Source organism: Hyperoodon ampullatus (genome assembly GCF_949752795.1).
Source record: "Hyperoodon ampullatus genome assembly, chromosome: 6".
NCBI lineage: Eukaryota > Metazoa > Chordata > Mammalia > Artiodactyla > Ziphiidae > Hyperoodon > Hyperoodon ampullatus.
Window position 1 is genome coordinate 60,299,052 of NC_136919.1, and position 19,468 is coordinate 60,318,519.

The 19,468-nt window shown below is 35.5% G+C and overlaps 1 protein-coding gene across 1 annotated transcript in view; it reads right to left on the reverse strand.

The window, feature by feature from the left end:
* CNTLN (centlein) overlaps positions 1-19,468 on the reverse strand; it is a gene marked incomplete at both ends in the record, with an annotated part of 349,797 nt that overhangs the window by 258,480 nt on the left and 71,849 nt on the right. The window lies entirely within an intron of this gene.

A 19,468-nucleotide genomic window follows, 5' to 3' on the forward strand; every position in this document is an offset into this window, starting at 1 on the left:
GGAAGAAAGAAAGAACCCTTACTTAAGAAAGAGTGAGATGAAGCAAAGGAGTTTAGAAAGCACAGGGGATATTAGAATTAAGAGACACCAATCATAAAAGCATACCACTGCTGGTGACCAAGATGGCAGAGTAGGAAGACCCTGAACTGGACTGTCCCTCCCTGGACAACATGAAAATTACAACTACTTATGAAGCAACTATTTATGAGAGTAAACTGAAGACTAGCAGAAAAGATACTCCACAAATAAAGACATGAAGAAACCACAATAAGATGGTTAGGAAGGGTGGAGACACAATATAGTCAGGATCCACACTCCAGGATTGGTGGCCCCCAACTGGGAGCATAATCACAATTTTAGAGGTCTTCTCCAAAGAGCAAGGGATCTGAGTGCCATGTCAAGCTCTCCAGCCCAGATATCCTACACCAAGAAGATGACACCACAGAACATCTGGCTTTGAAAACCAGTGGGGCTCATGTTCAGGAGAGCTGGAAGCTACAGGAAACAGAGATTCCGCCTTTAAAAAGCATGCACAAAATCTCACATAGTCCAAGTTCCAGTGCAGAGGCAGCAGTATGAAAAGAGTCTGGATCAGATCCACTTGCTGGGCTTGGATAGCCTCCTGGAGAGGCAAGAGGCAACTGGGACCCCCTGGGGGACAGAGATGCTGGTGGCAGCCATTTTGGGGGACTTGTTCTACTGCAATAACACCAGCACTGGCAAGTACCATTTTGGAATCCTCCCTCTACCCTACCAGCAACCGGGGGACTTGGCACCCACCTGTGGGCTAGCACCAGCTGTAAATCACCCAAGGCTGCACAGACAGCTATGCAAGGACCCAGCCCCAGGCTCCCCTGGGCATACAGCCAATGACACAGAAAACCTACCTTTTTCTCCAGCAGGCCTACGGCCACTGCATGAGGCACAGCCTCACAGCCAGTTGGGCCAGGGGCCAGCTCTGCCTAACAACATATCCACAGTAGTTGGCCCCACCACAACAGAAGGGTACATGCTGCCAACATAAGGAGAACCCCTAGAGCACATAGCTCTGGTGATGAGAGGGGAGTGTGCTACTGGACCCCATGGAGTGTCTCCTACATAAGGCTACTTCTCCAAATTGGGAAATGCAACTGACTGACCTAACATACAGAAATAAACATAGAGAATAGGGCAAAATGAGGAGACAGAGAAATATGTTCCAAACAAATAAATAACACAAAACCTCAGGAAAAAAAAGAACTAAACAAAGTGGAGATAAACAATCTACCTGAAAAAGAGTTCAGTAATGATCAAAAAGAGGTTCAATGGGGAGAAAACTGGATGAACACAGTGGAAATTCCAACAGGAGTTTAAAAATATAAAGAAAAACCAAACAAGAGCTGAAAAATACAATAACTGAAATAAAAGATACAGTAGAAGAAATCAACAGTAGATCAGATGATACAGAGTAAAGGATCAGCACCTGGAAGACAGAGTAGTAGAACTCTCCCAAGCAGAAAAGAAAAAAAGAATTTTTAAAAAGGAAAATAGTTTAAGAGACCTTTAGAACAACATCAAGCATACTGACGTTTGCATATAGGGGTGGCAGAGGAGAAGAGAGAGATAAAGTAGCAGGGAACTTATTTGAAGAAATAATACCAGAAAAATTCCTTAACCTGGGGAATGAAACAGACATCCAAGGCCAGGAATCATAGACTCCCCAAAAAGATGAACCCAAAGAGGTCCACACCAAGACACATCATAATTAAAATGGCAAAAATTAAAATAAAAGACTCTTACAAGCAGCAAGAGAAAAGCAACCTGTTATGTACACGGGAACTAACATAGGCTATCAGCTGACTCTTCAGCAGAAACTCTGCAGGCCAGAAGAGAGTTACACGATATATTCAAAGTGATGAAAGGAAAAAGTCTACAACCAAGAATACTCTACCTGGCAAGGCTATCATTCAGATTTGAAGGAAAGATAGAGTTTTACAGACAAGCACAAGCTAAAAGAGTTCAGCACCACTAAAATGGCTTTTCAAGAAAAGTTAAAGGAACTTCCATAAGCAGAAAAAAAGGCCACAACTAGAAATATGAAAATTATGAAAGAAAAATCTCACTGGTGAAGATAAACATACAGTAAAGGTAGTACATCAGTCACTGATAAAGCTAGTAGGAAGGTTAAAAGACATAAATAGTAAAATCATCTATATCCATACTAAGTAATTATTATAATATGTAAAGGATACAAAATACAAAAAGAAGTAAAACATGACATCAAAAACATTAAATGTGGGGATGGGTGGAGTAAAAATGTAGGGTTGTTAGACTGTATTGAATTTAAAGAGATCATTAACTTAAATTAATCACATATATATGGGTTGTTATATATGAACCTCATGGTAAACACAAATCAAAAACATATACCAAACACACAAACAAAAAAGAGAAAGGAACCCAAACATAACATAAAGATAGTCATCAAATCATAAGGGAAGAGAGCAAACAAAAGAACAAGAAGAGAATGAACAAAAAAGACCTACAAAAACAATCCCCAAACAATTAACAAAATGGCAATAAATACATAGCTATTAAATAATTACTTTAAATGTAAATGAACTAAATGCTCCAATCAAAAGACAAAGAGTGGCTGAATGGACACAAAATAAGTTCTGTATCTATGCTGCCTACAAGACTCACTTCAGATGTAGATACAGACTAAAACTGAGGGGATGGAGAAAGGAATTCCATTCAAATGAAAACAAAAACAAAGCTAGGGTAGCAATACTTATATCAGACAAAATAGACTTTAAAGACTGTAACAAGAGACAAGGAAGGATACTACATAATGATCAAGGGATCAACCCAACAAGAAGATATAATAATTGTAAATATACATGCACTAAGCATAACAGCACCTAAATACATAAAGATAATATTAAGAAACATAAAGGGAGAAACTGACAGTAACACAATAACAGTAGGGGATTTTAACACAGCACTAATATCAATGGACAGATCATACAGACAGAGATCAATAAAGAAACACTGGCCTTAAATGACACGTTAGACCAGATGTAATTAATCAATATATACAGAACATTCCATCCAAAACTGTCTTATTAAGAAAAAAAGAGAAATAGCCCAAATAAATAAAATCAGAAATGGGAAAGGAGAAGTTAAGACCAGCACCATAAAAATACAAAGGATCATAAAGGTTACTGTGGACAATTATATGCCAATAAAATGGACAACCTAAAAGAAGCAGACAAATTCCCAGAAATGTACAGACTCCTAAGACTGAATCAGGAAGAAACAGAAAACATAAACAGACCAATTAACAGTAATGGAATTCAATCAGTAATCAAAAAACTCCCCACAAACAAAAGTCCAGGCCCAGGCAGCTTTACAGGTGGATTCTACCAAATATTTAAAGCAGAGTTAACACATAGGCTTCTCAAACTATTCCAAAAAACTTCAGAGGGAGGAATGCTTCCAAACTCATTCCACAAGGCCAGGATCACCCTGATACCAAAACCAGACAAAGACAAAAAAAGAAAATTAGAGGATTTTTTGCTAATATTTTGTTGAAAATCCTTAACAAAATATTAGCAAACCAAATTCAACAATATATTAAAAGGATCATACACCATGATCAAGTGGGATTTATCCCAGGGATGAAAGGTTGGTTCAATACCCACAAATCGATGTGATACACCACCTTAACAAACTGAAGAATAAAAATCATATGATCATCTCAGTACATGCAGAAAAAGCTTTTAACAAAATTCAACACCTATTTACAATAAAAACTCTCCAGAATGTGGAAATAGAGGGAACTTACCTCAACATAGTAAAGGCCATATATGACAAAACCACAGCCAACATAATACTCAAAGGTAAAGAGTTGAAAGCATTTCCTCTAAGATCAGAAACAAGACAAGGATGCCTACTCTCAGCACTTTATTCAAAATAGTATTAGAACTCTTAGCCACAGCAATCAGACTAGAAAAATAAATAAATAAAACAAATCCAAATTGGAAAGGAAAAAGTAAAACTGCCACTGTTTGCAGATGACATGATACTATAGAAAATCCTAAAGAAGCTACAAAAAAAACTATTAGAACTAATAAATGAATTCAAAAAAGTTACAGGATACAAAATCAACATACAGAAATTAGTTGTATTTCTATACACTAACAAGTAACTATCAGAAAGGGAAATTAAGAAAAAATCCCATTTACAATTGCATCAAAAAGAATAAAATACCTAGGAATAAATCTAACCAAAGAGGTAGAAGACTCATACTATGAAAGCTATAAGCCACTGATGAAAGAAATTTAAGGTGACCCAAATACATGAAAAGATATACCATGTTCTTGGATTGGAAGAATCAATGTTGTTAAAATGACCATACTACCCAAGGAAATCTACAATGTAATACCTATCAAAACACCAATGGCACTTTTCACAAAACTAGAACAAATAATTCTACACTTTGTATGGAAACACAAAACAACCCTGAATAGCCATAGCAATCTAGAGAAAGAAGAACAAAGCTGAAGGTATCACACTCTCTGATTTCAAACCATAATACAAAGCTACAGTAATCAAAACAGTATGGTACTGGCACAAAAACAGACACATAGACCAATGGAACAGAATAGAGCCCAAAAATAAACCCACGCTTATATGGTCAATTAATCTATAACAAAGGAGGAAAGAATATGCAATGGGGAAAAGTCAACCTCTTCAATAAATGGTATTGGAAAAACTGGACAGCTACATGCAAAAAAAAAAAAATCTAACTGGACCACTTTATCACACCGTAAAAAAAAAAAACGCAAAATGGATTAAAGACTTAAATAAAAGATCTGATACCATAAAACTGCTAGAAGAAAACCTAGGCACTATGTTCTCTGACATCAGTTACAGCATATATTTTTGGATCTGCCTCCTCAGGCAAGGCAAACAAAAGCAAAATTAAAAAATGGGACTACATCAAAATCAAACACTTTTGCACAATGAAGGAAACAATCAACAAAACAAAAAGGAAGCATACTAAATAGAAGAAGATATTTACAAACAGTATATCTGATGATACGGGGTTAATATCCAAAATATACAAAGAATTCATATAACTCAACACCAAAAAGAAAAAAAAATGATAAAAAATAGGCAGATGACCTGAATAGACATTTTTCTAAGAAGACATATAGATGACTAACAGACACATGAAAAGATGCTCAACATCGTTAATCATAAGGGAAATGCAAATTAAAACCACAATGACGTACCACCTCACACCTGTCAGAATGGCAATCATCAAAAAGACAACAAATAGCAAGTATTGGTGAGGATGTGCACTGTTGGTGGTGGGGATGTAAACTGGTGCAGCCACTATGAAAAACAGGATGGAGGTTCCTCAAAAAATTAAAAAAGTTTAAAATAGAACTGCCATAATGATCCAGCAATTTCACTTCTGGGTATTTACCCAAAGAAAACAAAAACACTAGTTCAAAAAGATATAAGGGTACTAATGATCATTGTAGCATTATGTACAATAGCCAAGGTATGGAAGCAACCTAAGTGCCCATCAGTAGATGAATGGATAAAGATGTGGTATATATACACAATGGCATATTTCTTAAGTATAATAAAATGAAACCTTGCCATTTACAACAACTTGAATGGATCTAGGAGGAATTATGCTAAATGAAATAAGTCAGACAGAGAAAGACAAATACCATATGAACTCACTTATATGGGATATCTGAAAAACAGAAGAAGAAAAAAAAACACAAACAGAACAAGACAGAAGAAGACTCATAGATACAGAGAACAAATGGGTAGTTGCCAGAGAAGGAGGGGAGGGAAACAGGTGAATTGGATTAAGAGGTACAAACCTCCAGTTATAAAATAAATAAACCACACCGATGCAACATACAGGATAAGGAATAGGGTAAGTAAGAGTGTAATAACTTTGCATGGGGACAGTTGATTATGAGACTTATCATGATCATCCCATAATGTATACAAATGTTAAATCACTATGTAGTCCACCTGAAACTAATATAATATTATCTGTCAAGTATATTTCAATTAAAAAAACAAAAAACAAAAACACACCACTACTTAAAGGAGATAGATGCAGATGGCATAATAATACATTAAAAAATTTTAAATTAGACTTCCAATAAGTTAGCATAGTAAGTTCACACTTTGAGCCTCCTCTATATTCTCTAAATTATAGTATTAATAGAAAAACACAAAGCAAAAAAATTAAGGAGACACAGTCACATCTGAGGATCACAAACTAAACAGAAGTACAATGCTATGAATGGGGATGAAGCTGCTGTCTGCTGTCCAGATCCCGATGCAGGCTAAGGTGGAAAGGAGGCTGGCTCCTGGAGACAGCAGGGAATAAACATGTCCTGCTCAATAAGTAGAAGCATAGCCAGGCCCATTGTTTAAATCAGAGACTGGGGTGGAACTCCCATCACCTGAAAGAAGGCTGAAAAAACTGCCCATCCTTGCCTGGAATTAAGGCTTACATGAAAGTCTATAAAGGCAAAAGTTTATATATACAGCATCCAATCACAGGCTGAGCCAAAGCACCCCCACAGCTCATGTACTAAGTATAGCAAATCCTCTGTTGTATTGTTGGCTAAGAGCCCCAAACTACCAATATAAAACAGATTTCAGGATGGGGGGTTGCAGTGAGGGTGACAATTTAGTGACAAGAACAAAATTTCTGGAGAAAAAAGCATTAGAAGAGGAGGAGTAGTGGGGAAAGAGGCGGATCAGAATCATAACAGCAACCCTCCCACACAAGATGTGACTGACCACAAACAAAAAATCCAAAACACATTACGAAAAAACACGCTCTACACACAAACACAACACATGCACACACTAACGCAATAATGTGAAGCAATCATTCTAGACAAAATGAAAACATTAGAACACTCTGAAAAAGATTTTAAAATAAGTATCTTTAAAGACATAAAATAATGACTAAAATTATAAACAAAAACAGGGGGCTTCCCTGGTGGCACAGTGGTTGAGAGTCCGCCTGCCGATGCAGGGGACACCGGTTCATGCCCTGGTACGGGAGGATCCCACATGCCGCGGAGCGGCTGGGCCCGTGAGCCTTGGCTGCTGAGCCTGCGCATCCAGAGCCTGTGCTCTGCAATGGGAGAGGCCACAACACTGAGAGGCCCGTGTACCACAAAAAAAAAAAAAAAAAAAAAATTATAAACAAAAACAAGAAATAAAACAAAAACAAGTAGATCTAAACAATCTGTTAGAAACCTTGAAAATACGGAACTTCCCTGGTGGCGCAGTGGTTAAGAATCCGCCTGCCAATACAGGGGACACAGGTTCAAGTACTGGTCCGGGAAGATCCCACATGCCGCAGAGCAACTAAGCTCATGCACCACAACTACTGAGCCTGCGCTCTAGAGCCCGCAAGCCACAACTACTGAGCCTGCGTGCCACAACTACTGAAGCGCACGTGCCTAGAGCCCGTACTCTGCAACAAGAGAAGTCACTGCAATGAGAAGCCAGTGCACCACAATGAAGAGTAGCCCCAGCTCTCCACAACCAGAGAAAGCCCTCAACAACGAAGACCCAATGCAGCCAAAAATAAAATAAATAAATTTTTTAAAAATAGAACTTCATTAAAAAAAGAACCTTGAAAATAAAAATTATGATCAACGAATCAAAAAACAATTAAATGGGCTAAGCTCAAAATAGATGCAAAAATAGAATTAGTGAAAAGGAGGATAGTAATGAGGGATCTATCCAGAATACTGCATAGAAAAACAATGAGATGAAAAATATGAAACCACAGTTAAGACATGTAGGTTTTAACTGGGATACTCCAATATATGCCTAAAGAGTTTTAGAAGTAGATAATAGTGGGATGAAAGATAAAGCAATATTTTTAGGAGATAATTGCTGAGAATGTTTCAGAAATAGAGTTCTCAGACTAAAAGAGTACGTAACAAAATAAATACCATCCCCCAAATCCATATCTACATTCCATCAGAATTTGCTGAGCACTCATTATATGACAGGCACTCTCTTAGGGACCAGGGATACTGCAGTGAACAAAATAAAACAAGTGGTTGCCTTCATGGAATTAACATTCTAGTTTATGAATATTGAAAATAAATGATATATAAGTGAATACATAATATGTTAATTGGCTATAAGTATAATAAGAACAGTGAACTAGGGTAACAGAGAAAGAGATGCCTAGCTTTAGAGAACTGGGGAGTAAAAGGAAGGTTGCACGTTGCTACTGAATAATTAACAAATAACTGTCCTTAAAGGTAGTATTTGGGTAGACTTAAACAAAGGAAGTGAGAGACATGGAGCTCTCACAGAAGAGTTTTCCAAGCCACGGGACCTGTAACAAGTGCAAAGCACTGAGGCAAGAGCATAACTCAAAGAACAGCAAACTTAAACTGACTCTAGTCCCTCATGCAAGCACATGCCCTAGAGATAGCAGCTTTAAGAGTCACAAGTAAATTTAAGTCCCTGATATGACTTTCCCAATAGCCCTTGTTCAGTAGTCTCCACTGCCTTCCAACGCCTTTCCCTTATGTGCCCCTTAGGTAAGACACCCTGTGGGACTTACCTGAAAGTACTCCACCCATAAACTTTAATAAAGGCATTTGCCCCAGGTCTGTCCTTCTCTGTCTGCACTCTGCCTTGATCCCCCCGTGTTGTCCCTTGAAGCATGCCAAGTACTTCCTCCAGGACTTTTGAGTAATAAATTTTTCTATTTCAATTTCTCTTCTGGTCTGTTGTTGAACCATGGCTCACCATCCACGACCCTGTGCTCTACTTAACAAGTATTAATTTAACAAATTTATAACAGCTACCAGCTGACAGTGAGAATGAGAAACAAAGTGTTAGAAGTTGGGAATTCCCTGGTGGTCCGATGATTAGGACTCGGCACTCTCACTGCTGAGGCCATGAGTTCAATCCCTAGTTGGGGAACTAAAATCCCATAAACCATATGGTGTGGCCAAAAACATTTTTTTTTAAAGATTAAAAAAGAAGTTGACAAGTGAGTAAGCATAAAATAGTCTTCTAGGATACTGGGATAGTAAATGAGCCAGAAAACCAAAAAAAAAAAACAAAACAAAACAGGACGACTACCAGGCAGTATTAAGCACTGAGGTTAATGGTCGTAAATTTACATAAGACCAGTCATCATGGTTCAATGTTTTTCTCTAGCCATGGTCAGCCCTCTGGATGTAGGCACACAGTAGATGGAGAGTTGAAATAAACAACGTTTGAAATTTCACAAACATGTTATGACTATTATTTTTACTGTTTGCACTTTATCCTGCTTTATTATTTTATTTCCTCTTTACCAAGCATTATCAGCACATTTAATGCATGATCACAATCCACTGTCTTCAACCAGGCTTTCTTTTTATTTGCTTCTTTTATTAACAGTGAAACTAAACATACTTTCAGAAATTAAAATGCCTTTTCCCCCCTAATTTGCCATTGCCTGTCAATGTATCTACTATTTTATATCTTACTATTTTTACTGATCTATAAAACTATTTTATATATTAAAAATACATATTTTTTTATTTGTCACTAACATACAATTTCAAAATATCACTTGAAGTTTTAATTTACCATTATAAAATCATAACTATTGAAAAAGAATACTACATCCATTTAAGGTACATCCATTTAAGTTGACCCATGAACAAGGCAAGTTTGAAATGCATATCTACTTATATGCAGATGTTTGTCAACAGCAACCACTACAGTACTATAGGGTCCATGGTTGGTTGAATCTGTGGATGCAGAGATACCAAGAATATGGAGGCCAACTATAAATTATACAGGGATTAACCCCTGGTTGCCCAAGGGTCAACTGTATATGGATCCAGAGAAAAATAACTTCAAATCCCAAAGGGCAGGGCATGATTGGATTTAGCCAAGGACAAAGACCCAGGTTGAGACAGCCAAGATATTAATTCCAGTCAGAAACTTCCTCTGTAAATTCCTTCCTGAATATACATGAATCTATTTTTAACTTCCCAGGAATTAGTTTAATTTACAAGGATAAAGTCTTTCTAATCCACTCTTTTGTAACAAGCCTAAAAAATACCAACTCTTGTCAAAATAAATTCTGGTGGTCCTTTTAAATGAGATAAGGATAAAATTAGACTATAGGCCACAAACCCCAAACAAAAGCATTATTACAGCTTCCAAATTAGCTTGGTACCAGAGCAATTATCTCCTACGATGCAAGTATGTACACAACTCACACTCTAACCCAGTGCTACTCTGTGGGTCAGGAAAGAAATAGCATCAGCATCACCTAGGAACTTGTTAGAAATGCACCATCTTCCTCCCACCCTGAAGGAAGAAACTCCGAGGGTACAGCCCAGCAATCTGTGCTTAACAATAAGGTGCTATGGACTGAAAGTTTCATACCCATATGTTGAAGCCTTAATCCCCAATGTGAGGGTATTTGGAGGTAGGGCCTTTGGAAGGTCATGAGGGTAAGGCCCTCATGAATAGGATTAGTGACAGAGATTAGAGAGAAAGATGATCTCTCTCTCCATCATGTGAGGATACTTGAAGAAGGCAGCTGTCTACAAGAGAGCTCTCACAAGGAATGGAGTTGGCAGGCAGCTGGATATAGGACTTCCTAGCCTCCAGAACTATGAGAAATAAGTGTTTGTTGTTTAAGCCACCCAGTCTATGGTATTCTGTTATAGCAGCCCGAACTGACTGAGACACAAAGCCTCAAAAAATTCTGATACATACTGAAGTCTGAGAGTCACTGAAATAACAATAACTGACACATTTCTCAATAGATTAAGGTGAATAATATAATACTGAAAGTATAGGTCATAAATGAAATATGAATCTTCATATAAAATATAAACTTCAAAAATACACCTCAATGATATATTTTATAACAAAAAATTCCAAAATTCACTACTATGTTATAGTTTTGAAGTTGAAAAAAATATCACAATTCAAAATCTATATAGAGAGTTGTTCAGCAGCTCCTCCTGGTGGTATGGAATATCTAATATTTTCTTAACAGGAAAATGCTCCCAAGAGAAAACAATGCTACAATATGAATACACTATTTTTTACTTGGAATAACACAATGAAAAAAATTGCTTTGAGTTTAAAAATCACCAACCTATCTGGTCAATTTAATTAATGTACAGTCTATGTATTTAAAAGACATTAAAAAAAGGTTCCTAAAAATAAAGACACTGTCAAGAAGTTGATGATGATCAATGACTGAGACAAACTCCTGTTTAGCTAATTAGAACCACTGATGTGCAATAATGATGTGAGCTAAGAATATCTGCAGACTTCTTTAGGATGAAAAATGAAGTGAAGAGAGGCTGTCAAATTTGTACAAGTTTAAAGCTCCAATCACTTTTCCCAAGAGTACCACCCATTTAAGCATTTAACATTGCTGTACTTAGCCACATGAATTACCATGCTAACTTCTTGCCTTTTTTCTAGACTCAAAAATCTGAGAAATTATTCTAAATCATTAAGAAACAAAATTTTATTGTGTTATAGACCATGCCATATATTATACAATATGACAGGATCATACTTTCTGGGTTTGAGCCCATTTTTAATGAGATGTCAAAAATGAAATATTAGAGTCTAAAAGAAACATTTAACCATAAATGAGGCAATGATATTGGTCTGAATTAGAAAACAAAGAAAATAAAAAAGCAAAACTCACCGATGTTGATTATTCTTAATTAACACTAATGCACAAAATAAACATTGTACTAACATTTTCTTTCATTTAAGAACAGAATCTATTAAAATGTACATTTTATTCTTTTTAAGGGCTTTCCATTTAAATGCATTCTCAATTTCTACTATGCGTTAGGATTCTAAAACAGTAACACTTACAAAAATGGAAGTTTAGGGAAATGAGAATTATACCATTACAAGTTATTTATTCTTTTATCCACAAACTGTTTTATAACTATTTTCTTATTTTGAGTATGTATAATAAATTACTAGAATGCTATCTATGAATAATGTAATAAGAAAACTCAAAAAAGAGAAAAACCTGAAAACTTAACACAAATATTTTTCAAACATTTATTCCACAGTAAAAAAAAGCTATAGAAAAAACTCTTAATATTCTGAATGAAAACACATTACTAAGTCAACAGATCCTAATACACATAAAACCTCTGGTATAAAATATTTTAAAGGTTCAAGTATACTTGGAACATCTATTTTGTCTGAAGATCACAACTTAATTTTTATTACATAATCTAGAATGTCTAACTACCCTATTTTGTTTTTCAATATAAAATATATATTTAAACTACAGGTGAAAGCCAAAACCTGTGCTAGAAGAGTCAGCCTGAGACATGAAAAATTATTCTTTTTTTCCCTATTCAATCAGGTAGCTCCAAATTAGAACAAAGAACAGAATTAGGCTACAACATCTGAATCTGAATTTGTAAAATTATGGAGTACTGATGAACTGTTTAAACAAAGAAGTGATAACTTAATAGAACATAACAGTTTAGATTTGATACATGACTAAATAATATACCATTGTTTCAGATATCCTTATTCATTTAACATCATTTCTAAGTACACAAAGTTGAAACTCAAAATCTCTTCCATTTTATAGTTAGAAATTAAGTGACTCTATTTAGTTCCTGATTTTCCTGTTCCTTTTTTTAACTGCATGTCCAGTTACTTCTGCATATACTCAACATTTTTCATCTAAAAAATCCATAAAAGAATTGGAAAAGATTGTGTATTATATGTCTTTAATAATTGTGTAAATATTTTTTACCCAGAATTGAGAAGTCTCTTACAGTGTTCAAAAATATCAGCACTTCAGAACAGACTGTTTTAACATCTGCACATCACCAGGGTTGCCCCCAAGGATTTTTAAATGATGCCTGCCTGTGCTGAATAAAGTGCTAACTTGCACCTTGCATTTCAAACTGTGTCCTGAGCAGCCATCCAGTTGGTACAACACCAGCTGAATTCCCACAGGCCACTGTTCACTCAGGCTTGACTGCAATTATCATGTCAATATTTTGTGCTCCGATATGCAGATATGCACACATGCAAGTTGCATAATACCTCCTTCTCCATGGAATGTTGACTTATGTTCAATGCTCTGGGAATTTTTAATGAAAGCAGACATAAACTTTCATCAAATGAAGACAATCACAATTATCTTCTCTTAAAATCAAAAATTATATTTCTGTGTCACCTTCTGCCATGCATACAAACACTAATTTTTTAAAGTAATTATGCTTTACTACAATTTCACAATTCTTTAATTTAAAGGTCTTCTTAAAAGTTAAAAGACTATTTGTCAAGCTTCCTGCATGTATAGTAAGAGTTCAAATGTGTTTCTTCGTACTTTATTGCATGTTCTTTCACCTTAAACAGTAGAGTGGCTCCAATTAAACACCTTTCTGTTAGTCCCTTTGACCATCTTGCCAGCCATCCACATCGCTGCCTAGGCATTCGTGGATGTTGCAACAGGAAAAGTGCTCAGCAAAAATATATTTATGCCCTGTGTGGAGCTGCCTAGCAGCACTGCTGCCAGATGGAAGAACTCTGGCAGCTATACTTCTGTGGTCTCCAACCAGCCATGCTACCACCATGCTCCAAAATGCAACCCTTTTGCAGGCTGTGTTCGCTTAATACACATGGGACAGTGTACAACTATACAGCAGCTGTGCAACCCATGTGTTTAGGAGTGGAATGGAACAGGAGGGAGGTTTTCCCAGTCATGAGAGTATATAATATAACCTTATAAGAACAGCCTGCTTATTAAGCACCTAAACTTTAACTATAAACATAAATATGAGATAATCTCTCATCCTCTGTGAGGTTAAATCCTTAAACAATAGTATTTCAAGGATATAACATGCATACCTAAATAAACATGCAATAGATACTAAAAATCATCTTACTTTTTAAATTCCTTTTTATAGTTAACATTTTTCAGGACTGAGTTTTCATTTCAAGGAAGAAAGAAAAAGAGAGAGAGAAAGAATCCTTGAAAATAGAAGAGCAAAATAAAACAAGTATTGAGAAGCCTATCACATTATAAGTATAGAATGTTAAAAGGAAAGCAAAACGTGTCTTCAAGATTTATACAAAGATAAGGTGTTTGGATGTAAAAACAACTAGGAAAATAAAGCAATTTCTGTATAGGTTTCATGTGAAAATATAAATTAAAAAGTAAAAAGTATTAATTTTGGTAAAATCTAAACATCTTCAATTTGAGATTCAGATACATTTTTGAATTTGAGTATTCAAATTCAAGTACAGTATACACTATTTTAAGAAGTAAAAGATTTAATATTAAAGAATTATTAAACATCAAAAAGGAGTTACTTTTGAAAGCCTATTATTTACAAGATGCTAACTGGCTTTTCTCAAGACTCTCCAAAAACAAACATAAAACGTATTTAAACTATAACATGAGATGATGATGATGATGATTAAAATTACTACACATTGATTAACTCGAAACAACTCATTATTCTCATTTCACAAAAAGAAAACTAAAGCATATAAAAGTAATTATTTTGCCACAATTCATACAACAAGCAAGTGGTGGAGCCAAGGTTCCAAACCAAATGGCCCTGTCTACATAGCTGTGTTCTTTTTTTTTCTTTTTCTTTTTTTTTTTGCGGTACGCGGGCCTCTCACTGTTGTGGCCTCTCCCGTTGCGGAGCACAGGCTCCGGACGCGCAGGCTCAGCGGCCATGGCTCACGGGCCTAGCCACTCCGCGGCATGTGGGATCTTCCCGGACCGGGGCACGAACACGTCTCCCCTGCGTCGGCAGGCAGACTCTCAACCACTGCGCCACCAGGGAAGCCCCATAGCTCATAGCTGTGTTCTTAACCAAGAATCATGAAAAATAATTTCTTTACAGATATGAGTTCAATATTAAACAAGTTTCAATGAAAGATGTGTAAATTTTTCTCTAACAGTCTTTACACCTGTTAAATATTGACTCAGATTTTTTTATGCGTAAAGATAAAAATATTCACCTTCTAGTTTAGAGTGTCTTCTGGAATGTCAGAATTGCCTGTGAAGCTGTTTTAAAATGCAGATACCCCAATCTCATCATAAACCTTGATAAATCACAATCTCATAGAGGTCATGAGTAAATTACAGCTCAGAAACCTCTTAAAACAAATGAATCTACAACTCAGTAAAGATAATATTGATATAAATGCCTTTTCTCTATTATAACTCTTCAATGATTAAAATTAAATATGACATTCCTTACACATCCCTGATCAAAGTTTTGACCACTTGAGAGAACTTTTTAAGTATTGATGCCAATTTTGAGTACCTCCTACAGGACAAGATTTTAACTAGATGCTTCTCCAATCCCTCAACAAACTCTTTTTAAAATCCTTTTAACAGATGTGGAAACTGAGGCCTAAAGAATTTAAGTACGGAAGGCATGGAAATATTTGCAATTTAAACTCTAATCTGTATGACTTCTAAGTCTGTGCTCTCAACCATCTGTTAGGGACTGGAAGTTTGTGTGCCCCCAAACTTCATATGGTGAAATGCAATCCCCAATATGATGGTATCTGGAGGTGTGGAACTGGGAAGTAATTAAGTTATGAGAGTAGAGTCCTCATGAATGGGATTGGTGCCCTCACAGGGCAATGAAGAGACCAGAGCTCTCCTTGCCACATGAAGATGTAAGAAGTTGGCACCCTGCAACCCAGAAAAGGACTCTCACCAGAACTTGACCATGCTGGTGCCCTGACCTTGTGCTTCCAGTCTTCAGAAAGTGAGAAATAAATATATGTTGTGTAAGCCACCCAGTTTATGGTATTTTATTAAGACAGCCTGAGCTGAGAGACCATCTTTACCGACTGTCGATTTGAAAATTCCTGACATTAAAATTTAATCTTAAACAGATTTCCAGAAGTTCTGATTTTATACAAATCTTTAATAGATTCATGGGTGAATCTATTCATGGGTGAATCACTCACAATTCATGGGTGAAAAACAAATCTTTAATCACAGAAAAAGTCATCTTTTAATTTAACAAGCATGACAAATGAAACAAACAAGATGTTGAGACAGAATAAATGCAGGAAAGAGAGTTTGTTTAGTTAATAAAGGAGGTCAGGGAAGATATCTCTAAAATAATTATTACATGTTTTACCACAACCAGATTCCTGAGAAACACTGTTTTTTCTTCCCCTGACCCTCTCTCCCCTCACATAATAAGCAGAATGCTGAGCGCATATTAGGCATTCAGGTAATAATTCTGAATTAAATAAAAAGTATTTATAAGCACCATTAGGTACACAAACTATACCACAATCTATATAAATCTAGAACTTAAAAACTCATAAAAAATACAGAAATTTCAAGAAGACTAAAGACAATAAAAACATACATATAAATTGAATGCTTTGGTATTTTGTGCTGAGATGAAAGTATATTTTAAAAGGAAGAAACAATAGTCTTCATTAAGAAGCAAAGGATACAAGGAAAATGTCATATTGCTGGCCCAATAAACCAAGTATCTTTCATTTCTAGCAGTACTATAGTTCAAAATTATGATTAGGCATGGTTATACTCTCCCCCCAAATCGTTAGTATGACCTCTGCAACAGATCTACCTTCTAGTAGTTACTCGTTAAAATCCAATTCCTTGAATTCAACATGAAACATATTCAAATTTTAGTCCTGAATTTAAGATTCCTAATTTAATCTTAAATAAAATAAAATATGACTAAGTAATATATTTATTTTATTTCTTAAAGTTTAAAGGCATTGTGGTTGGCTCCTTTTCCCTGAACTAATCTACTTATAAAAGACTTTAAAGTCTAGGATCTTAAAATAAATTTAGATCACATTCACTTGTTTTCTTTTTTCCTAAGCGACAACATTTTCTTTGTTAACACTCAGGTGAAAGCTAATTCTCTCTTTGGGGAGTGGATAAAAACAGAAATTCTGGAACCATACTGCCTGATTTCAAACTTTGATTCCACCACTCATTACCTCTATAAGCTTGGGCAAATTACTTAACCTCTCTGTGGTTCATTTCCTTGATCTATATAATGAGAATAATAATAGAGTCTATCTCATAGGACTATTGTAGGAATTTAGTCAATACATGGAAAGCACTAATAACTGTGTGTGGCCCACTCAATAAACATACACTATTATCATTATGGTTGTTCTATGATGTATTAAACTACAAACACATGTAACTGAAAATATATACTTATAATAATAGTACACAAAAATAATACTTTCCACATAGTTCAAAATATACTTCCTTATAAATACATCATTTAAAAAAATCATTTGAATCATAGTACAGTTCAGTTCAGTGGGAAGTTACCTTTAAGGATTAACCAAGAATATCCTTTGTCTATTACAAGACAATAATTGATACTATGAAACCCAATAACAGCATCAATAGTTTTAATTATTTTCTCTTAAACCTCCCTGTAATAAAATTCATATTTTTCTTTTCTATTTATTCACACTAGCTTGTACAGTAATAATGTATCTCATTTTAATCCCATTTATTCTTATGTTTTAATATTTTATTTATTCACTATTTCTCTTTGTATTCCAGGTTTTTATAAACAAAACCAACGTATTCAAACATTTTTCTATGAAGTCTCTGCTGTAAATACTTTTCCACCAAGGAAAAATGCCAAAAACACTATTCCTTTATTTCACCATTATTAAATCACTTTCTTAAGAAACTTTGTTAATCACAAAAGATCAAAAAGGGTTCTACATTTTGAAATAGAAAAATTAGTTAGGAACTAATCATGCTGGAATTCCAAACAAAACAGAAATAAACATTAGACAAGGGACTCCCCTGGTAGCGCAGTGGTTAACAATCTGCCTGCCAATTCAGGGGAGGTGGGTTTGATCCCTGGTCCAGGAAGAATCCACATGCCACAGAGCAACTAAGCCCATGTGCCACAACTACTGAGCCTGCACTCTAGAGCCTGCGAGCCACAACTACTGAAGCCTGCACGCTTAGAGCCCGTGCTCTGCAACAAGAGAAGCCACCTCAATGAGAAGACTGCGCACTGCAACGAAGAGTAGCCCCCACTCACTGCAAGCAGAGAAATTCCATGCACAGCAACGAAGACCCAACGCAGCCAAAATAAAATAAATAAATAAATAAAAATGTTTTAAGTAAAAGAGAATGATTTAATTCTAGCACACAGAATGTGTGTCAAGGCTCCCAGGGGTGCTGTAGCAAACACACAGGGGTTCTTTTGGATATTTTAAACAGGGGAAACACAGCAGTACTTAACATCTGTTGGACACTGCACCAACTACTAGCTAAAGTAAGTTCAGAGTTTCAATATCATATTGCACTACATTCCTTTCATGGCGTCATGTCCTTATGAAGTTGGGTTTTTGACAACTGCTGTGATAAAAATCAAGGTGAGAGCAAAAAGCATAGTGAAACAAGAAATGAGGGTGGTAGTGTCCAATCTGAACCCGAGGTTTGAGAAATTTGTCTAGTACCCAACAGTCTCACACATCCTGTAACAAATAATAATGGCTATTAAAGAATTAAATTAAAACATTTTTAATTTATATGTATATTTTTGATGATTATTAAATTGTTAGGACATACATACTTGGTTGATAGAACTCTCAGGTACTTCTCCTTAAATTGAAGTGCCATGAAAATATTACTGAGATAATTAGGGCACTATGAACTGAGACAATTTGGGAACCTATGAGTTAATATCTAAAGAAAACAAATTTATTATTTAAATGACTAAAGATTACAATCTGTGAATAGTTATTAATTACAACACTTACAGTAACAGAAATCTTTACTAAAACGTCTCTCAACTTCTGGTAGTAGTTCTTAATTCCTTTAATTACAATTCTACTCAGTCTCAGTCAACTTTAATCTCACCTCATCCTATACTATCCTAAGCATTTCAGCAGGCTCTTACATTGCTCTTCAAGTCTAAAACTGAAGAAGTGTTAAGAATATAACAACTCAAGTAATAAGAAGTAAGTTGTATACCCTCAAGGTTAAATATAGTTGTTTTGCCACAAATTTTTAACCACTAAGAATTTCCAAGTACAGACATCATTATTTACATCAGTCAATCAACTTTACTGTAAGAGGGCTATCTGAAACTCTGAATACAACAATAAAATTTGTTGAATTTTTTATATCTGGTAATTTAGTGGAAAATTTAACTTGCAATGTGAATAAAATTAAGCTAATCAGATTTTTTAAAAACCTCCTTTCTTGGCATAATTTCAATTGTATATTAAGTTACTATCTGTTCACAATGCATTATGTATTTTAAATTGTCTGAATTTTGGGGGTCATTCCTCAGCATATAAAGCTGAGTTAAATTTTGCTTCCAACCATAGAGAGATACAAACACCGAAAATTACCCTGCTGCCT